The 24000-nt window shown below is 35.1% G+C and overlaps 1 pseudogene; it reads right to left on the reverse strand.

Moving 5' to 3' along the window:
* Positions 1-3663: 3663 nt before the first annotated feature.
* LOC137718460 (condensin complex subunit 2-like) overlaps positions 3664-24000 on the reverse strand; it is a 41059-nt pseudogene continuing 20722 nt past the window's right edge.

The following is a 24000-nucleotide window of genomic DNA, read 5'->3' on the forward strand; positions in this document are numbered from 1 at the left end:
TTTAATAGAAGGTTTTTTAGTCAAAATGGTCTTTGAGATTAACATAACTCTTCACCTTGGTCACTGTAATTTGAAAGAAGTGATTCATGAGTTTGTCCATCATTAATCATTTCGGTCATTCTGTGAAATTTTTTATTAAATAAGGACCAAAATGACAAAATACCCTCAATTTAATAAATAACGAGCTAAATTGATTTGACATAAATTGAAGCTATTTTTATCATTTTATTCTTATTTAATGGAAATTTTTTACTATAATGATTGATAATTGACAAACGTGACAGAATGCGACGACGACATTGCGCGGGAATCGAGCATTCTCTTTGAGTCCCATCTCCTTTCTTTGTACCTTAAGGGGGCATTTGTTTGCCCACACTAGCTGTCACCAGACTAGATTGGACTAACTATTAGTCCAATCCGGTGTTTGTTATCATCTGGGACTAGTGTTAATAAGACTAGTTTGGACTCGCCTACACTAAAGGCTTCACTAAAGGTTCTTAGTGAGAGTCCTCGAAAACCATGGGACTAGCTACGAGCTCTCCCTGCTCTCTGTTTCACTCTCTCTTTCCTCTCTACTCGCCCTAAACTCAAACCCAAAATCAAGCAGATTCGTCACTCACTGCGCCGTGCATCTTATGTTTATCATCGATCTCGCAGTCGAGAGGCAACAATTCTCCTTTGCTTAGATCCTCGGCTTGCTCGACCTTCGCTCGATCGAGCCTTCATCCGCCACAACATCGTCGCCAAATTCCATGACGCCCACCAAAACCTAGAAAACAAAAATCAATTACAAAACCCATATTATATTCTTCAAAAATGCTTGAGTTGTGAAAAGGGTGGAGTTTGATGACAATAGTGAAAAGGAATGGAGTTTGATGGTCTGCAATTTCAACATCCAAAAGATGGCTTTTTCTGATAATAGTGAAAATGAATAGAGTTTGACGACGAAGGGGAAAGTAGAGTGAGAGTGAGTGGGAGTAGGAGGGGCAGGAGAAAAAGATGGAGAGCTTTTGGGGGTGGGAGAGTTTTCTAGAAAAGGGAAAAAAAATGTAAAAGATAAGATTTAATTATTATTTTTATTATTTTAGTTATTTAGTCCGATACTGCAATGAATGCTTTACTATGTTAGTTCAGCTAAATTTAGTTTAAGCCAGTCCAACTTAGTCCCTGCAACTAGTCTAATCCAAGACAGTCCAGTGCAACAAACGTAAAAAACGCTCACATCACTCAATTTCAGACCAATTCGGCACTAAAATTTCCTAATTTAATTTCAAATTGGAAAATTGAGCTGCAGAAATGCAAAATTGTACGGACTAGGTGGTGAAAAGCTTGAGGAACTGAGCGAAAGAGCAGGCGAGGAACGCAGCGAGGAGAGCAAGGTTCAATGGGATCGATGTTGCCGTCACGGCAAAGACGAGTCCTCGCATCCACGACCATCATCACCTTGTCCATTCTCTCTCACAAGCAAGACTGGAAACTAGGAAAGAGGGAGAAAGGAGAAGTATGAGTTGACCGGGGTCCATAGCTGAGCTCATTCAGGAGAAAGGGCTGCTGGATTTTTTTTTTCCTCTTACTTTTTTTAAAACTCTTTTTTTTTTTTTTTTTTTTTGGATTAAGTGCGGTGGATATGGTAAGAAGCAAGAAATAGTTAGGAATTTCGATTCATTGTAGAAGAAGCAAAGTAATTTCCATGGAACAAGAAATTCTGTTCATCCTTCACAAGTAAAGTGCTTCTTCTATCCCTTCTTCGATACATCTCAGAAGTTTTAAGGTCAATTTTGAGTTCTGATTCTCTCCTAGAAGTTTCAAGTTTGATTAAATAAGGATCAAAATGACAAAATATCATCAATTTAATAAACAATGAGATAAAATGATTTGACATAATTGAAACTATTTTTGTGATTTTATTTTTATTTAATAAAGATTTTTGACCAAAATGATTGATGGTAGACAAATATGATGGAATGTCCACGGAAATCGAGCATTCTCTTCAAGTCCTATCTCCTTTCTTTGTACCTTAAAAACACTCACATCACTCAATTTCACACCAATTTGACACTAAAATTTCCTAATTTAATTTCCAAATTGGAAAATTGAGATGCAGAAATGTGAAATTGTACAGATCAGGTGGTGAAAACTTGAGGAACTGAACAAGAGCACAGGCAAGGAACGCAGCAAAGAGAGCAATATTCGATGGGATCGACGCCGCTTTTGACGATGAAGACGGCGTCGTCGTATCCGCAAGTCAAGACTGAAAACTAGAAAAGAGGGAAAGAGGAGTATGAGTCGACTGGGCCCCACAACCGAGTTCAACCCGCCAATCAGAGATGAGTTGGAATGGATTTTGTCACCGGCCAATCAGGAGAACGGGGCTGCTGGATTTTTGTTTTGGCATATTTGTCGATTTCTTCCCTAAATTTGTATAGAACTGTTAATTTTCCTCCTGAAGTTTAATTTTAGCTAAACTTCTATAGAGCTGTTAATGCCGGTTCTGTGTGAATCAGTACTAAGGATATAAAAAGAAAGGAAAACTAAAGAAAAGCAAGAGGACCAAACCTGATGAGTGAGATAGTGGTCTGGATGGTTGAACAGAAAAAAATGTCCCACAAGCTAACTGTTTCATCAGGATCTGGTTGCACATTTCTAGCCAGTACCTACACCAAATTTACGTATTTCACAACAGTTAGATCAAAAACCGTAAAAAGAAATATTCAAAGAGAAATATTTAAAGAACACCAATTTCATAGTTTTCCCACTCAATAATGTAACTGGATAGTGCATAGGAGTGGGAGAACATTATCTACAGTAAAGATAATAGTATGCACAAACACAGAAGAAATATTCGTCTAGATTGATGATTAAACCAAGAAAACGAGACTCGGTATGTAAGCATATTGAACATTTACAATTTAATGATGTAAATGTAACCGCTTGACCCCCAGCCCTTGCTAGTTGCTGTTAATCTTATGTCCCAACTACTGTGCTTCAATGTCAATTTATTTATCGCATAAGCTTAAGAATAATAAAGTTGATCTTACTATGAACTGATTAGGGCGCCGCCGTTCTGATGCAAAAAGATGCAACCTCATTGTTTCAACCTTCTTGTACTCTGTTTTCAATACATAGCATGTTCAAATTGTAAAAGCATAGGCCATTACTAGATGAGTCCAAAATCTGCATCAGATGTTAAATAATCATGAGAAGGTAAATTTCCTTGAAATTCAAACAAGTTTCAATGCACAGTAGCATATAAATGAGTCCCGTCAAATGTAAGTGATCACCAAAAGGATATAAACAAGGCAGTTCTCAATTTAGATTAAATCTTGCATGTTAACCTAGAATGCTAATTACCCTCAGTTGAGAAAATTAAGAAAATTAATTCCTCAAAGGTCAAATTTTCAGTTAATTAGGAACTGCGTTTGCAAGAAATTAAAAGTTGGACTTGAGGGGACCAAAAAAAAAAAAAAAAAAAAAAAAAGGGCAAAAACTTAAAGTGATGCAATAGTAGAGCTTAGTGAAGAAAGTATTGCATACCTATGAGATCCAAGAGGAAAATTTGAGATAGAGAGCTCATCTATGTCGCTGTATACTACTGTTGAATTCTTTAGGGTGCTATTAGTCCCTTTGACTGGATCCAAGAGAAAATGCTCCCAAACTGTTTTTTCACGTAAGGTGAATGCTGAGATCATCCAGATTTGGGGAGCCAGGATCTTCAGATCATGTTCGTTGGCCAAATGTAAAAGGTAGATGAAACACAGATGAGGGGAGATGTCATTGATAGTTTCAGCTGCTCTGCAGTCACTTGGAAAGTTACCCAAAATTTGCTTGAACGACACCAATTGCAATTCACCCTTTTACAAATTCAGAAATATCAATAATTAATCAGAATTTACACCTTCCAAAGAAAAATGTAATACTGTATACGAAACTGCAAGATGGTCGGTGCAGAAATTCCGTTTGGAAATACTTCTTTATATGCACTTATGCTAATAAGCGTTTTTACAGAAATCAAATAAAAGTGCTTCGTGTAAAAACATTTCAGTACTTATTCTAATAAGCGCTTTTATGATCCAAAAATACTTTTAACTTTTTTCTATTTGTCAGAAGCAACTTCCAAACAGGGCTGAATTAAAAGAAGTTCCTAAATATCATTCACTTGTTAATTTGCCATGGTATAAAATATCATCTAGTGGGATGTACGCAATATGAGACAAAGGTATTTATGTATTTCTGTTGATAGATCACATCGTATGCCACTCCGAGTGGCACGCCTGAAATTGCCATAATTCATGTTCCAAGATCTCCACATGTGAGTAGGAAACTACGAAGTTTTACAGACAGTTTGATTGCAGCATGAATAAAAAAAGGGACACCAATCAATCGAACTTTCTTATGTTCTTTAACTTTTTTTTTTTTTTTTTTTTTTTTTTTTTTTTTTTTTTAAATAATGATGGTTTCCTATATGTTATAATGCCTGAAAAATATATTAAAAAAAAAACTTTTTAATCAAAATGGTTCATGAGATTTGTATAACACATAATTTTGGTCCTTGAAATTTAAAATCAATAGAAGTGGTCCTTGAGATTGTCCACCATCCATTATTTTGGTCATTCCGTTAAAAAACTCCGTTAAGTTGAGGGTATAACACATAACTTTGGTCCCTAAAATTTGCATAACACATAATTTTGGTTCATGAGATTTGCATAACAGATAACTTTGGTCCCTGAGATTGTCCATCATCCATCATTTTGGTCATTCCGTTAAAATGCTCACGGACCACTTAACGGAGTTTTTTAATGGAATAACCAAAATAATGGATGGTGGACAATCTCAATGACCACTTTTATTGATTTTAAATCTCATGGACCATTTTGGCTAAAAAGCCATAAAAAAATAACTTAGCAAACCTGGATTGACGTTTGAACAAATTCTTGTACATGGTTCTAAAGAGTTTCTTTCAAAGTCTTCACATCGACTTGTTTGGAAGTCTTGTGTAGTGGATTTCAATTTTGTTAACCTGTATTGTTTGGATGTAGGAAGCAAACCGTAAGCAAAAACTGCTTTGATTTGTTACAATGGATTTTGAATTACATGCTAAAAGTGTAAAACAAGTCCATAATAATTTGCTATCCTTATCATCTCCGGGATGAACATCTATAAAACCAACACAACTCGTCATAGGCCATATGACACTAAGATTCTGACTCGTGGAGCTAACTCAAATTACGTCAAGCTGAAAAGTTTGGAACCACCCTGGCGAGGCTGAGAAACAAGTGTGCTGAAGTCCTCCACATCACTATGGATATTTCCGTCGTCATATTGTCCCCCAAGCCCACTTTCATCATCGTAGTATGGAAATTGCCCATCATCGTCACATTATTGCCTTGATTCATCTGATATAACACCAAGTACTCTATATAAATTACTTGCACATTTTCATCAGTTATAAAATAAATAAATAAAATGATTGAGAAAACAAACGGACGTTCCAAAAAATTAATTATTGGTATTCTATTTGTTATCAACGAGAAAGAATTTATTACCTGAGGCCTTCCTGCGTCGCCTTCCAAGGCACTACAGCAAGAAAAAAGCATATCATGAAAAAGAAAGAGTACACCAAAAAATGTGGTTATCATTGTTGACACACATTACCTTTACTTGAGGTAGAAGAAATAGCTTTATAAGCTCTTCTGGGTGATAGTGGCAATCCTCAGGAAGCTTAGTGTTACAGGGTGCTCTATTTGCAGGAAGCAGTAAGGATTTCGAATTTTTGGGAGGAGCAAAAATTTATGAGAACTCTTCTTCCAAGGATTTTGTGAAATCAAGATCCTGCTATGCCTTGTTCTTCTTTTGTTTAACTGTTGCTAGTTGTTCTGCAGGAGGATCGTTATCGGAACTGAAAAAACAGATTGTGTGATGTGTTACCATACTATTGAATGACAAGAAATACACATACACATATTAGTTGATGACATGATCAATGAACCTGACGTTAGTTTCTCGATACTTCCAATGATCAGGACCTGCCCAAGCATTTTGTTTTGAAGTAGATCCAAGACTTACGAACAAATACCCATCAACTTTCTCAAGTCTCTCATCCATATCAAGCTTATGGTAAGCACCCGGTTCATTTTCCTACAAAAGTTGAAAATTATCAGGGAATGAAGTCATTCTACAATTATTCATAAAGCTAAAAAGAAAAACCAGTGGTATAAATATTTACGATTCAAACTTAATATGAATAGTATGTAGGAAAAACCTCATGATAACTAGGGAAATTTGAACTTTCACAGTTAAGGCCTTCCTGCACGACGCTTGTTTGGTCATCATCATGATCATAATCCCAGTTCCCGCAATTCTCAGAAACATCACAATCAAAATCAGCTTCATTGTTATGGGCAGCATCAACTTGCTCTGCTGATTCTTGATCACATGTATATATATCTGGTGGCCTTCTGTTATCCTCATCAAATCGATCAACTAAACTCCTGAGAGTGTGTGAAATTTCATCTTTGCTTCGCATGTTCAATACCACCTGTTATACGTATTCTATAAAAGATCAAGAAAAAGTTAAATGTTAGCAAACCACATCATTCTCATTTGGAAAAAAATTGGGAAGATGAGATTTACGAAGAACACAATAGAATACCGAAAACGCAACTCACCACCAACAAAAGACAGATCAATGGTATCTAATTTAATAATTTTATAACACTAAAAAATACTATAGTTAAGAGCATTAGGATTTAATCTCATTTTTGTGAAATTAAGGGCCAGTTTGGGATTACTGTGCTTTTTTAGTAAATTGCTTCGTGCTTTAAAAATAACCAGCTGCAAAATAAAGCAGTTGAGCGTTTGATAAACTGTATTTTTTTAAATGTTTTGAGTATGAAAAGCAGTGTAAATGCAATGTCTACAAGGATAAATAATGTCATGGTTTAAAATTAATAAGCTTATTACATGAATTTAAAATATTCTAAAGGCTCAACTCCGCTTTTTATTAAAGCAACTTTTAAAAACAACCTACTGGCTGCTTTTAAAAGCTGCTGTCTCGAGGCTATTACTTTTAAAACAAGCAGTATATTTTATTTTTACCAAACACATTTTTACTACTTAACTTTAAAGTGAATTAGTTTTTGGTGAAAAAGGCAATATCAAACTAGGCCTAAGTCCTTACCATTGAATTATAAATTCCAATTACAACAGTAGTACATGCACAAAACCTAATTCTTAATCGCAATTTCACCTTCCATTCTATCTCCCAATTTGATTCTATCTTAGCCTTCTCTCTGTCTCGCTTGAGTTCTTCTCCTTCCTGGATTCCATTACCACTAGAACCCAAAACCTAATTCACTATTTGGAAAATGAGATAATATATTTTTATGTGACATAGTACTATTTTTTAATTTCTTTTTCATAATTATTTTTGGTAAATTTCTTATAATTCGAATGACTTATAATCCTTGACTTTTGTATACTTAGTTTATGTGGAAGAGAGATATGATGTGGAAAGTCTTACCAAAAACGTCATCTATATAACTCTTGAAGACAATAGATCAAGTCAAAGTTCCACTATCATTTAGTGAACGATGAAAATTGAAGGATTTTGTAAAAAGAACAACATACAAGCTTTGAGTTTCATTGGCAAGGTTTTAACATCTGAGAAAGGTTCAACAACCTTGAAAAGAAAAACTCATTTATTTTGGGGGTCTTGATACAGATGCCTAGGTTTTAAAATTTTGAGATTAAACATTTATGCATTTTAAAGTTTTGATTAAACATTTTCCTACAATTTAGGTGCCACATGGATTAGAAGTAGCCTTTTTTATACCCAACTTGCCATTATATAAATATACCTTTTAATTCCTAGATAACACATCAAAACTCCTAAAATCTTGTAGATAAATATTGTAGAATTTAATTCCAATCAAAAGTCTTTCAAAATACCCATGAATGCGACTTGCCATTATATTTAATATACCTTTTAATTTTCTTAGATAATATCTCAAAACTCTTAAAATCTTGTAGATAAATATTGTAGTATTCAATTTTGATAAAAAGTCTTTCAAATTACACATGAAACGTAGATTTCTTCTTGGTACATATTTGATACGTTAGTTAATATATCTTCTTGGTACATATTTGGTATATTTGATTTCTTTTTTGTATATATTTGATACATTTATATTTATTTAAAAAAAAACATATTTGGTACATATATTTCCTCTTGATTAAAAATATATTTCTCCTTGGTACATATTTGGTACATTACTTTATATATCTTCTTGGTACGTAGTTGGTACGTTCATATTTCTTTTTTGTATGTATTTGGTACATTTATATATTATTTTGGTACGTTTATGTTTATTCAAAAAAAACATATTTGGTAAGTTACTTTATATATCTCCTTGGTACGTATTCATTACGTTTAAATATATTATATGAACGTACCAGCCTCAAGCCTCCGAAAATAGAGAATACGTCTAATTATCTCACATGATTTCAATATAAAATAGTGAAAACAACCACTAATTGAAATGGATAGGTCCATTCAAAATTCAAAAATAAGGATCACAGAATTCTAATGTGGGAGAAGAAACCATACGGCTCAAACGTGGGAGAAGAAACTAGTTTCCTTAAAAAAAGGCCACATACAAAAATATATCAACCTTAAAAGATAATAATTAAGATTTTAAATTTAAAAAAAACACAATAATTACATGTAAACTAAATAAATATAAAAATGTTGACACGGCTATTATTTAGGTATCCTAACAAATTTCAAAATAGAACCAATGTTTAATCTAAAAAGTATTAGAAAAGTGCACGGGATTCTAATTTGTATCCTTGCACATTTGATATTTTGTAGTAGTGTATTGATACTTTTTATTAGACTCTTAATTTTGGAGTATGTAGTACTTAATGAAAAATGTGTTTTTATGTTTAAAGAATATTTATGTGACTGTGTTATGTGCAAATTTTTTAAAAAAATATATATTTTCCTTAACGGGGTTAAACGGGTTGGGTCATTTTACTTGTTAATTTTAATGGGTAAAGTTACCCTACCTGTTAAGAACCCGTTAAGATAATGAGTGTGACATAATACGACCCGTTAAAATAACAGATGTTACTCGAAAACAACACGAACATGACAAACACGACCCATTTACCAGGCTTAATAATTCAGTCTAACTAGCACCAAAATGCATATACATAATTACTTTTCGCCAATATGGTAAAATGTCACATGCAAAAGGAGGGATGTAACACAAAGACTAAATGTTCAAACATGTACATTAATGTCTTTTCATTACAATGTCTTTCATTACAACCAGGGTGCATTTGCTTTTATTATATAGGACCCAAACAACATTTTATTACAAGCTTCATAAAAAAAAATTGTAGCAATTCCAGGCCAATTATTTAGGTATCACGCGAGGCCAATCTTTGATTTTCCTGTCAAACACTCCTGCTCTATAAGTAGAAATGACTAACTCAAGAAGGAAGGGAAATTGCATCCATATGAAAGATGCAACTGGAACACTTGCAAGCAAAGTAACGAGAATGGCAATAGATGATTTTCCATGAAGTATAATGGAAAGGGCTGAAGAAAAAGCTATCATCATTGTGGCAATAGATAAAAAAATAGTTATAAGACCTAATATCATTTTTGTGGGCAATGATTTGAGGAAATTATCTTCGGCATAACGTGATGTGAGGATTCCGAAAAATATAATTACTGAAGTTGTGGAAGAATAGAGGGATATAGCATCTGAAACTATAAAAGTTATGAATACCCATTTACTTAAGAATATAGGAAGACCTGTATCTTGATTATTTTCACGAGGAACCATAAAAATGCTGCTGCAAACATGATAGTAACGATGAGAGTGCCTACGACTGTACAAGATGTTGTATCCTTCATTGCCTTTTCACCCTCTTTCACCAAGTCCTTGTGACCCTTGGTAAATAATTCACATGGACAATCTTATCTGTATAATTTATTGCTTCAAGAGTTGTGGCACTTGAAAGACGCTCCACCTCCTGCATGTCATTCAACAAAAACTTAGAAGGGATGTGATTATATACATCCGAAGAGTAATTATGATCTCTTGGTACAAATCCTTGTGCCTAAGTCTCAAGGAATTCAGTTCAAGTTATGAAGGAATGGACCGCAAATGTTGAAATAACTTCTGATTTCCTTATAAATTTCAATTATATAGAAGAGAGAAGACGGTGAATAGGAGAAAGGAGGGGGGTTCGATCATCAATTTTCACTAATATGATTAAGTAGTCTCTTATATAATAACATAGATTTTATAAGTATAATATATAATAAATTCTATAGATAAGTAGTCACCTTGAACAATTAAAGTTCCCTTTGCATCTGCAAAGCTGCACCTCGAATATGATTAATCTGTGCGACGAAGGAAATAGTTCCTACCACATGCAGCATGTTATTTCTCAACTTATCTAACATATCTATGAACGATTTCCTTGGTCTTGATTATCTAGTCCATTTAATAGACTCAGGGGCGTTTGTTTGCCCTTATTAAGTGGGATTGGACTGGACTGGACTAAAACTTAGAGCAATAGCGTGTTTGTTACGCAGCAGGACAACCTTTAGTGGGACTAGCTGGAACTCGCCTCGACAAAGGACGTTGCTAGAAGGTCTTAGCGAGTCCCATCGAAAGGCATCGGATTGCTAAGACCTTCGCTGCTTCACTCCATATGCTTCTCTTCGTCCGCTTCTCTCCCTTGCTCTGCTTCAGCTGCTTCTGTCTCCCTTGCCCATCTATCTGCTTCTCTCTTTCCCAGATCTGAAACCCAACCCACCCACTGCCTAAATCTCAACACCAAAATTTGAAAAAAAAAAATTCAAAACAAAAACAACAACACTAACGAGGAAGAAAAGAATGAATTCCTAGGGAGAAAGTCCAGATAGAGGAGAGCGCCCCAGACACAGACACAAAGAAAAAGCTTGAATAAAAAATAAAATATTATTGAGTTAATAACAAAATATTATTAAATGTGTATTTAATGATTAAAGTTATAGTTGTTAACTATTCTTTTTTTTGAGTCCTGTACTCTACCAAACGCTTCACTAAATCAGTCCAGCCTAATCTAGTCTAAGCCAATCCAGCTTAGTCCCTAAAGTTAGTCCAGTCCGAATTAGTCCGGTGCAACAAATGCACCCTTAAAACTTTAAGTTGTCAACATTCAACCACAACTTGAAAGATGTTCTGACCTTTTTCATTCTTGATGTATTTGAGACTAGAATTTGCTCTGCATAGATGAGTAATATTGTAACGACCCGTCCCTAAAAATTATGATTTTTTTTTTATAACTTTAAAATGTGAATTTACGAAAAATGCCCTTTGAGGCAAAGACGTTGACTTTTGTTGACCATTTTGTCGTGTTACGTAAGAATCATTTTCTTGGTGTATTTGGATATTACTCGTCGCTATGAATGTTTGGGCGCAAATGGAACGCAATTTGGAGTTGCAACGAAGGAGTTATTAATGAATAAAGTCGAGGATAAAATTGTAAATTTATTATTTTCTGGAATGCTCCAGATTTTGGGAGCAAAATCTGAAAGCCATGTGTGTGGCCCAGATTAAAGGGAAGAAAAGATGGGCGGTGGAGATGAAGGACAAGGGAGAGAAAGTGTGAAATCATGTTCCTGGATTTCATTGTTATAATCTACGTATTTGTATTATTGAGATTTTATATTATTTCTCGAGAATTTATTTTAAATTGTTTGAATTTAGATTTTAAATAAACTAGTTACAAAGTTTGAAGTTTGAAATATAATTGTTTAAAACCCGTAGACCTTTGGAGGTCACAATTTATATTTTCGAATAGATCTTCAAACCATGAACATATAGGCGAAAGCCATTTGCGAGTCCGAATTATAACGGTATAGTTATGGACATCTGAAGTTGTGTTTCTAAACTATAGATTTTGATTTTCTTTAAAACTCTCACTAGGTGGGAAGGGGAACGAATGAAAGGCTTGGTTTTTGGCCTAATCACTTAAGGGAGGAGGAGGACCAATCGGAAAAGGAAGGAAAGGAAACAGCCAATGAGGAGAGGAGGGCGGAAGTTTCCCCTTCCGGTTGACCCGTGCAGCCCCAACAAAACCCGGTTTCAACTCAGTTTGATTCCAGCCTCCTCCTGCAATTTTCCGTTGAAAAACCACCATTTACTACCTGCAATCTCTTCCACTAACTCCCTTCTACCTTTCTCGCCCAAGATTGAAGGGTTTTAGGTCCAAAACCATGTAAAAATCGTACGGGTGACCCATGGAGTTTTGACGACGATGCCGTCGTTCTGGTGAGTTTCACTACCCACCACCACCCTTAGTCAACTCCCATTGGACTCAAGAACAAGACCCAATAGGTTGTAGGGGCGTTGGAACACCAAGGAAGTCGAATTGAAGAACACCCACCTTAGGGTTCCCGACGGTTTGTGGCCAGTTTGGGGTGTTTTCCGGCCAAATTGGCCTTGGCCGTAGGTATAAAGTTTATTCTACTCATTGAGATCTTCATTCTTGTAATTTTTGGTAATTTTTGGAAATAGTTGGATTTTTCAAATTAGTCGGGGTGGCCGGCCGCCACCCACAGCGGCGCGTGGCCAGAGAGCCGTCGATGTCACTCTTAGGCTAAATTAGATGCCTTGAGCTCAGTTTTGGTAATTGTATGACATAGGTTAATGGTTGGGACCTAAATTCTCTACGACACGTTAATTGGTAAAAGTGTGAATCGACGATCCGACCGTTGGATCGTCACCAAACTTTAACATATGTGATATGGTTATTACCTTGATTTCTTATATTGGTATCATCTGTGAATATGTCTTGGTTTTATAATGTGATTTCTATAGAAATGTGATTATATATATATATATATATATATATATATATATATATATATATATTTAGCCATAGACCTATGTTTATTAAACATGATTTGGCTTGTGTACTGATGATGATCATGATATGTGATTTGACGTGCATATTTGAAAGGTGGTTGATTTGCATAGATGGTATGATATGATGAAATGTGAGTGATTTTAATATATGTGAATATGAAATAGTTTTATAATTATGTTTCCTATAAATTGTTAATTTTTATATTTAGCCATCGATGTAGTTATATGAAGTGGGATTTGACGTGCATATTGGAAATATGGTTTGTTTTGTATGATTGGCTTAATTTAATGAAAGGTGAGGGCTAGTAATAGACCGTTAACCCATTGTCATGGGGTTTATTGCTTCGAATCATGTGTCACCCCTCGTGTCATTATTTCATTCTTGTTTCATTGAGTCTTTGTAACTTGAGTAACTTGATTCATGTGTTGTTTCATTGATTGGTTGTTATGCATTGTGCTCCACGATTCCGTTGAGTGATGCTTCAAAATCATGTCCTGGTTCGGATTCCGTTGAGTGATGGTCATAAATCCTTCATACTCCACTCCGCAATTCTATTGAGTGATAGTTCGGAATCGTATCCTGGTTTGGATTCCATTGAGTGATGGTTTGGAATCGTGTGATGGTTCGAAATCGTATCCTGGTTTGGATTCCATTGAGTGATGGTTCGAAATCGTATCCTGGTTTGGATTCTGTTGAGTGATGGTCTAGAATCCCTCTTACTTCGTGATTTCGTTAAGTGATGGTCCGGGACCGCATCCCTTTTGGGTTTCAGTGAATTTGGATTGAGATAGCTTCAAAGATGTAGGCTTCGGCCGAACTGTGTCGCTCTAACCCTACTTTTCATTGTGTGTATGAGACTATGGTTGTGAGATATTGTGATTGTTTCAGACGAACTGTTAGATGTTTGGGTGACTCCCTCGGAGTTTTCAAAAGTTTGGTATTGATTTCTTATGAATGATTTATATTCAAGGTTTATAAATTGTGATTGATGGCTGGTTTTATTATTGTATCACATGTTTATATTATTGTCACTCACCCGAGCCTCGTAGCTTATCTGAATGCCTGATTTGCCAGTGCACCAATCCCATAATGTAGGCATTGACTTTACATATGACAAGTCTGGGTAGATTATGAGAAACCTCTTGATATTTTGGTTCCGTTGAATGGTCTGAAACCTGATGTTGTTGGATTTCGTTGAGTGGTCTGAAATCCTTGCTCTTGTTCATTTCCTTAAGGTGATCTTAGAATCCTAAATTCAAGTGGATGAGAATTACCCATAATAGATATTGTGAATATAAATTAGAATTACCATGTTTATTACTCATAATCCAAGTGGGGATTATATAGAGTTCCTTGGTTAAATTCGTGAAATGTTTTGTTATCGCATTGCTTGATTAACATAATTAAATGCTAAGATTGTGCATCTTGATCCACGAATTGATTAATTGACGGGATTGTGGAATGACGTTGGATATGATTGTTGTTATTATGATTATTTTAGTTGATTAATATTTCCAGAGAATAGTATTGTGCTTTGTTAATTCTTTAATATGTTACACGCTATGAATTGTGATTTTATGTGGGAACGTGATTATTTATGTGATGGATGAAGTGGAAATGTTATTTGTCTTGTGGGATTATTATGTTGGATATCATTGTTATTGTTATGACTAGACTTGTTGATAAATATGGCGAGAGAATATGATTGTTCTTCGTCGTATGTTCTTTGAAGGATTGCATGATATACATTGTGATATTTTGTTGGGATATAACGACTTATGTGATGAATGTTCGAGTGTAGTGAAGTAATGAACTACGAATAACTTGATCCTTATTTAGGGTACGTAGGCAGTCTAACGAGGATGTTAGATGCAGCCATAAAGTCTACGAGGAAATATTGCGCAGTTGGATCTTAAGTTGTGTTTTGCCATATTATCCGATGACTGGGTATGTTAGAGATACGGGTATTTGGTGACGTCATGTGTCGATCCTGGATGTATGTCGGGATCGAGGCATAATAGAAAGGAGGGGCAGGACGCCCAATCAGAAAGAGGAGAAAGAGAGAGAGTGACCAATAAGGGAGAGAAGAAAGGATGGGAAATAAGAGAGTGGATGCGCACCAGATCACCCTTGACTTGGTTCCTCCTTGCCAACTCGACCCAATTTCTACACACCCCGATGCCAATTCCGACGTTTTCACAGCTAATTAGCTGTCGCCACCACCTGCACACGACTCCATGACCCTTCTTCTTTAAGTTCCATCCCAAAGCCGATGGTTTTTGGTCTTGTTTTTCGTGGGGATGGCGCCAATGGCACAGTGGGGGGAGATCGGCGGAAATTGGCCATTTCTGAAGGTAAATCCTTCAACCAATACCACCATTAGCATTCCCTTGAGCTCAAGAACAATGCCCAATCATTGGTTCGAGCGTTGAAGTCGATTTAAGGACGAATCACAAAACATCCTTTATAGGGTTTCCGACGAGTTTTAGTGAAATTAAGGCTTTTTTTTGGCAACATTGGCCTAAGTCACAGGTATGAAAGTTGATCCACTCATCGAGATCTTCATTCCTGTAAAATTTGAGAAAATTTGAAATTGTTGGATTTTCCAGCAAGTTGAGGCAGTTGACAACCACGTGCGGTGGCGCGTGGAGGAAAAACCCAAGGTTCCTCGACATGCTGAATCTGAATCCACCATCTGTTTTCCAAAATTATAACATTTTAGTAGAATTTTACTAAAAGGTCCCTATTGTGTTTAGGCACATTAGCGGGAAAGGATTACATCCCCGATAGTTCGAGCGGCTTTAGGCAATGGAAAAGCTAGTGAGTGGACCCCTTCTTAACCTATATATTTTTATAAATATTTACCTAGCATGCATGACATATTTCATGATTTGAGTGATTGATATTTTATGCTTTGCTTTATGGATTTCTATATTATGATTTATTTAATTTATGTTTTATGAAACGTTATAAACTATTAGTTTTACACTTAGAAAAGGTTTACGACTATTGCTTTTATGCCCTTTGAAATATTATGGAATGTGGTTTATGAGAATGATTTGAGTTGGATAGCTTTTATGGTTTTATACGATTTATGAGACGAGGTTTGAGCTTTTGAACTTCAAGTTTTGATGCGAGTTTTCAGACATGTTTTTAGTACTTATCTAGTGGGTTGTTATACGGCACATCAACACACCATGGGTATTATGTCTATGGCCATAGGACACGGATGATGGAGGAGTGAGATATGATATATTTATATACCCCCAGCTTCACCGCCAAAATCAGTGTCAAACAGCTTCATTAGCCACGACTAGTGTCGGTGTGGATGTTATGCTATTGATTCAGCTTCACCTACGGTGGTTGATGGACATGTTATTCGGCTTCACTTGCGGGTGATGGATAGATTATATAGCTTCACCTTCAGGTGATAGACATGTACTGCCTTTAGGCGACTATGATACCCCTAGTTGAGTACATCACGAATATGATTTACAATGTTTCACAAATGTTTTACACTGCATGCTAGGGTTTTTCATAAAACCTATATGTAGTATTATATATATCTTTTCAAAACAAGGGGTTACTATGTTCAGAAATAAAATATTTTCCTATTATTAGTATTATTATTATAAACTCTGGTCCACTCACATTTTCTGTTTTGTGCCCTCTTCAGGATTTAGATTCGAGGCACACGATCCCGGCTTCAGGACTGTACAACATAGGTATTCTTGAGTCTTCTCAGTACAGGTATCATTTCTTTGTTCGTACCATTTCATAATAATTCCTTCCATATTATTCTTAGTAGTTGTATGCTCTGAACACGATTCTGCATCGGTTTATATCTTTCTAATTAAATATTTTATCAGTATGCATATTTTAAATGGCTTCGTCACCCTCAGGTGTCGACCAGCACATGCCTATCATGGTATTTGGGAATATCGGGGTTGGAGCGTGTCAAATATACTCCACATGCCCTTTTTATGTTGCTAGGAACATTGTTGTTTCCAAGCCTAGCAATTCTTTGACATCTTTATTTTTCGTCACTTCACACAAGCAAAGTAGAAATTCAAGGATCTGAACATGGGCCAATTTCATTTGATATATACGATTGAATCCTATGTTGACATTCCAATAGAGAGAACAATTGAAAATTATTAAGATAATAAATAGCAAAAGAAAGTGACTTTGACACATCCTTTTAAATTTTTCACCCACCCCAATTTATATATGGGCATCAGATTGAATAAAAAAACAGAATTAATGACCATAATTAAACAAGGGTCTGCAAGAGGCTATAATAAGAGGCTAAACAAAATTTGTGAAAATTAATTGCCAAAGAAAATCAATTCACAACGTAACGTACCCAAAAATTTATTGAAAGTCTTGGCAACTAGTCCACAAAATAAACTTGTACCTGCATTGAAATTCCAGATTGTCAGCAAAGTCTTCAATGAATATGTTACCAATTAGTTATATCATGTTTAAACCAGGTAACATGGTACAAAAATATGATCTCCTTAGCATTCCTCAATATGGTACAAAATTGCGGTAAGTTTCTTTGCAAAATCAATAATGCTTACATAGCCTCCTTGTGCCTACACATTTATAATGTTGCTGGAGGTGAGTTTCTTTGAAATCAAAATCAACAACTCTAACCCACATATGAAAGGCCTAATAAGTGATGGATTGCCTTGGTGTTTAGGCATTCTTCTTCAACTCATTCACTTCCAAATTTAAACTTTCTTTCCCCTTAGTGTAGATTAGTGTACAATATTGATTTTAATGAAAAGATAAAAAGGGTCCCAAACTTCTAAATATTTCAGATAATTCCAAAACAAATGCAATAAGCAAACTTTAGTACCACTAAATTTGATAGCTTTGAATAATGTTCTAAAAGCCGCTAGTCAGACAGTGAGGCTTAGTTGGTTTTTTCTTGATTTAATTAAATTATTATATCTTGTAAATAAGTGTCTATGTGTAATACATACTTGTATTGGAAAACATAAATTGCACCATAAAATGATAGATAAATTATAAAGTACTCTAACATATTGTGAACGTATGAAACAAGGATACAATGTGTTTATTCATGTAGCATCCCACATCGTCCAGGAGAGTGGATCATGTAAGCCTTATATGTATATTCTCATCTCTACCTAGCACGAGGTCTTTTAAGAGCTCACTGGCTTCGGGTTCCCATCAGAACTTTGAAGTTAAGCGAGTTCACGCGAGAGCAATTCTATGATGGGTGACTCACTGGGAAGTTCTCGTGTGAGTTCCCAGAAACAAAACCGTGAGGGCGTGGTCGGGGCCTAAAGCGGACAATATTGTGCTATGGCGGAGTCGAGCCCGGGATGAGGTGGGGACCCGGGTCAGGATGTGACAATTTGGTATCAGAGTCAATCCCTGACTGGAAGTGTGCCGACGAGGACGTCGGGCCTCTAAGGGGGTGGATTGTAACATCTCACATCGCTCAGGGGAGTGGATCTTGTAAGCCTTATATGTATATTCACATCTCTACCTAGCACGAGGCCTTTTGGAAGCTCATTGGCTTCGGGTTCCTATCGGAACTCTGAAGCTAAGCGAGTTCGTGTGAGAGTAATCCCATGATGGGTGATCCACTGGGAAGTTCTCGTGTAAGTTCCCAAAAACAAAACTGTGAGGGTGTGGTCGGGGCCCAAAGCGGACAATATCGTGCTATGGCGGAGTCGAGTCTGGCATGTGGTGGGAGCCCGGACCGGAATGTGATAATTCAAGTATTCAACAAGTTTCTTATAATTTATTAAAAACATAAAATGTAAAATAGAAGTTACCTAATTTTTATTTGGGAGAGAGTTGTAACCCAAAAACATTTTCTTAATAAAAAAATAAAGCAAAAAAAAAGAAGTTATAAGACTGCCTAACCCACCTAGACCCACCTAGGCTCGCCTAGGCAGGGGCTTATTAGGGCTATCAAAGCGGGCACCTAGACTTGTCTAGATGCTCTTTCTTATTTATTAAATGCCTAGACATTAATTTGAGCAGTGGTTGGCCATTTAGCGCCTAAGTTGAGTCTAAGCAGCCCTAGGCGAAGCTTTTGACAGTGTGGTGGGTGATTTTTTTACCCCATCCCCATCAATTTTTTTTCTCATTTGTCCAGGGTTTGGATAGATTTATAAGTTTTTTTTGTTAATTGATTTAGAAGTTTTAATCTTATTTTCTTGCGAAATAGTTTTTAATCTCAAACGATTAAGACAGAAGGAGGATTGGGAAATTGAAAGAGAAGAATTTGTTGATAGTATGAATTCCACGTTAGAGAAATAAGTGATCTTTTATGTGTTCATAAGTAGTTGAATTACTCATGATATTGCCAATTTATTTTCTGGTAAAATTTCAACTATATGTTCTAGTATTAGAGTAGGTTGCCTCACGTGCGTATGAAACCCAAAAAACACACGTACCCTATGTCACCCAATTTGTGTTATTCTTGTGTTGGGCTTGAAAATTTGTCAAGTCAGGGTAAGTGTTGAGAATATGAATATATCGATACTGATATCGGTTATCTTTGACGGAAGTTATGAAAATTGACAATGGAGTGCTTATATCTAAACTATATATTAATGAAACTCTCATTGTTAATCAAAATAGCATGAAAATACATTTTTGTCTTATATTACAACAAAAAAGTTAAGGACAGTAATGTAATTTTACAAAATAAAATTTTCTTATTTTTTGTTCAAACCTCACATACAAATAATTTTATCATTCTTAAATTAATTAAAAAAACAAGAAACAAATCTCTCTCTTCTCACTTTCACGTTCTCTCTCACTCATTTCCTCTCTCTTTCAATTAAACACAAAAATAAAAAATTTCACACACATTGCATGTGAATGTATACTAGTTTTATTATTAATTTAAGATAAAAAAACCACTTTGTAGTACCCACGGTTCTCCTCTCCATCCATCACCCCTTCAATTTTTTATTCCCTTCGTTCTCTCCGTTTCATCACTCTCTTCCCTGTCTCTCGTCCCTACGTCTCTAATCTCTACTAATTAATAAAATATTTATTATCAATCAAAAATTTATAAAATTACTAATTTAAGATTCTAATTAAATATGAATAAGAAATATAAAGTATAAATATAATTTTACACAATCAAATTTTGCTATTTTTTTTCAAAACCTCACGTATATGTGATCCTAACATATATCTAAATTTTTTTTTACAAAAAAAAAAATTCCCACTCTCACATTCTCTATCCCTTCCCTCTTCTCTCCTTCTATTTCAAAAACAAAAATAAAAAAATTTCTAACGCAAAGCGTGTGCCACATGCTAGTTCTTATTACAGAAACCGGCCCCTCCCCTCGCTCGGCCTCTCTGCCACTCCCACGCCAGGTCCTCCGTCACTCTCTCTCCAGGTAGAATTCCTCTCTTTCTCTCTAGTTTTGTTTAATTTGGGATTTTATAGTTGTTTTGGTTGGATTTGATAAATTCGACGGCCAGAATTTTTCGATCGGACGTTTTGACTCTCCGCCCCTAGTTCTCACCGAGCCACCATCAGGGTTTTTCCAAATAACCTCAGATATATATTTTTTTCTTTTCGATTTGAGTTCATATTTTTTGAGATCTGAACTGATCTCGCATGAGTCTTCATGGATTAAAGTTTTGAATTATTGTTTTTCTTTGTTGTTATTAATAATTGTCGCCGTGTGCAATCTTTTATTAATTCATGTGATGGCTTGACGTTCTGCAGTGATGAGAATCTGTCTTCATTTTCGTTTTTCTTATGCTGATTAAAAACTACCGTTCCGTTGATTTGTGGTATTTATGCAAATATGGTTGAATAATCGATTTGGTCAGAGATGAAAGAAGAGTTTAATCAAGATGGAGTATATTCTGGAATTCTAGTCTTGGAGGAGTCGATTACAAAAAGCAAAGTTTATGTGGCCATTGATAGTTGCCGCCCAAGTCAGTGCCCCATTCTTCCTATTTCACACCAATGAGAAGGGTGTTCACTAGCTAGAATTCTACTTGCTTAAATTACGTTTTTGTTTGATATTTTGTATGAAAATGGCCATAAATCATTAAAAACAAATGATGAGTTACACATATATGAGTTAACTCATTATATATTTTGCCAGTTAGTACTGCAGTCTAATGATATTCTCCTTCATTTGTAAGTAACATGTTTTAGGTTCGATTCTCGTCAAAGACGAAGTTGAACCATATTATTAATTACCTATTGTGAGGTTTAACCCATCCCCTCTCCCAGTAAATAATATCATCAACTCAAGGACATAATTGAAAGTTAATTGAGTGAGAAATATGATCAATGGGTTTATCTTGAAAACTAGGGATTTCTCATAAAATTAAAAATATGCTTGCGAATTGATTTATATATAGTTGTGGTGCCTTTATGAAACAACTTCTTAAACATTAACAAAAACAAATGGCACGTCTGTCATGTAACATACGTACCTGAGCAAATGAGATGACTTTGATTAACTTGGTCATCATTTTCCCGTTTTTGAACGTTTATACAAATATCATCAGTGGCAGGAATAGTCTTCTCAATGGTAGGCATTGGTTTTAATTGTATGGCTATCAAGATAAGAACACAAGGCCAGTTATATATTAATACAATAAACTAGTTCCTGGAAGCAAGATTCTTCTATTGCTGCGTCTAATAAGATTAAAAGAAAATAAAATGCTCAAGTAGGACAAAATTTAGAATGAAGAGAAAATGAAAAGCTTTACTAACCGTTATAAATATATTGTTCCTAGAAACTGAGCGAGCTTCCACTTAAGAATGCAGACCGCATACTAGCTACTTTATATAAGGTGTTTCCCCAATGTAGTTTTTAGCAATGGTTAACTCAGGGTTGTGCTGAATTTAATCTCACGCAATATCTACATATTGTGAAGTGAAAGAAGAATAACATTGTTTAGAAATTATACATATGTTAAAACCCAACACAAAAGCACTGTTTATTAAGAGTGAACGGACTAAAACGCCCTCCTAATTCTTCTTTGTGCGACATTTTCTGCTATTTTGCACGGTAAAAAGACCTTTCTGCCATGATTACCCACTATTCCCTTATTGCTCCAGCTTCGGAAAGAGAGATTTGTCCACGCTGCCCACGCGTCGATCATCCTCGACGACTCTGCTTCGACTTCTAGACTTTTCCACCTTTCCTTTTCACTTCTGTCTCTTTCACAATTCTCGGCTTATGTCGGTCTGAATCCTAGATTTCTTTCACTCCCAAACGTTGAGGTTCGTGACTTCGCCGTTGATTTGAACCCCACCAGCTTCGATGCAGTCCTTGGAGACACCCCTGCCACCTTTGCCGTAGTCGAATTCTTCGCTCACTGGTCAGCTTTTCTAATTTCTATGTAAACCATTGATTTTATTTGGGAAATAAATGGAACCCCTTATGTTTTTTGCTTTAAGTATTGATCTTTGAGTGTTACTCAGTAGATATTAGATCGATTGGAGGCTACCCATTTGAAAAAGAAGAGAGATCACATGGATGATGGATCATATGAGGTTCTCCAATTATTTGAGATCACATGGAAATATTTAATTCCGTATTTGTAATTCTTTATTGTTTCATTCAGTTCGTTAAATTCATTTAATTGTCTTTGTAATTCTCAGAAAACTAGAGAGGCCAGCCGGCCCTAACTTCCTTCTCTTTTGGTTAATCCTGTGAATTGGAGATCGGATCTCGCTGTTCTCTCTCTCTCATTTGGGTTTTATGCATTGCCATGGTGGTGGGAAGATTATGGAGAAGCTTTGAAAAACAGAGAGAGGAAATGAGCTTTAAACAGGTAAAGGAAACAAAATTGGAACAAAAACTTCCAGTGTTTATAAATGTGAGGTTTTTCAGTAAGTGTGCTTCGTAAAAAGGTTTTAATCTTTCTTAGAAATATAGCTTTTTCAATTATGCAATGCTTTGAATGATAAAAAAAAAAAAAAAAAAAAACCATTGTAATGTTAGTGTTTTGTGTATCTGATTTGTAACTACATTTTCTATTTCAGATTATTGTCAAAGCAGTATATATAAGTTACAAAGTGCTCTTGCTGAAATAGAAAAGAAAAAAAAAAAAAAAAAGGTGAGTCAGGCTACCAAGAGTGTCAAATTTAGAATTTACAAATCTTTGTTAATCATATCGATAAGTGTATATATATATGCTATTTGTATGGTCCTTTAAAATTTTATGGCACATAAAATTATTTTCTTTGTATACACAGTGGAAAGCCTGTTGCTCATAGGTGCAAAACAGGATGTATGTTTATGTCATATAGGAAAAAAAAAAAAATTAAGGATAGTATGATTAAAATCACTCTTTGTTTGGTTGAAATACAAATGCAAGAGCTTTACTCTAATTAGATAAATACTAGTCATACTAAACGTAATATAATGAATTTCAGGACTATATTTCTTGAATGTAATTTTCTAAACACTGATGGCATTTGAGTTTACCTGCGATTATTCAAGTACTATTATCATTGTTTTTCTTCTTTGTTTAAAAATTGCCTCCACCTAAACTTCACCTGCAAGTTTTTATTCACCAGGTATTTGAAAGAAATAAGGAATTGACTCACTTCTTCAAAGCTTTGATGTCATATTTAATGCTGGGAGCTAAAACCTTTGCTCTCCTTCTTCAAAATGTTACTTTTGTGTGAGTTATCCTTATTTTAAAGTTTTCATATTTCATATTCTTCTTTGCACAAAATCACTGGTTGATTCCTCATTTCATGCGTGTATATATATATATATATATATATATATATATATTACCATTTCTGCGATCATTTAATATTTCCTGCTGGATATAACCTCATTACATATTTGTGAAAGTGTTACTCAACATCAACTCTTATAAATGTGTCATGTTTCGCTGATTTAACCGTTTGGCGTTTGGTCAATACTTATTTTAGATGAATAACTAAATTTCATTTTTTTTAAGTACATTTTAAACTTGACTTGGAAAAAAAAAATGTCTGCCAACAAAACAATCTTAATACTTTTTATACAATTTTATCATTAAATACAGGAAAAATGCAATCTAGGTTTTACA

The sequence above is a fragment of the Pyrus communis genome, chromosome 15 (genome assembly GCF_963583255.1).
Source record: "Pyrus communis chromosome 15, drPyrComm1.1, whole genome shotgun sequence".
Classification (NCBI taxonomy): Eukaryota; Viridiplantae; Streptophyta; class Magnoliopsida; order Rosales; family Rosaceae; genus Pyrus; species Pyrus communis.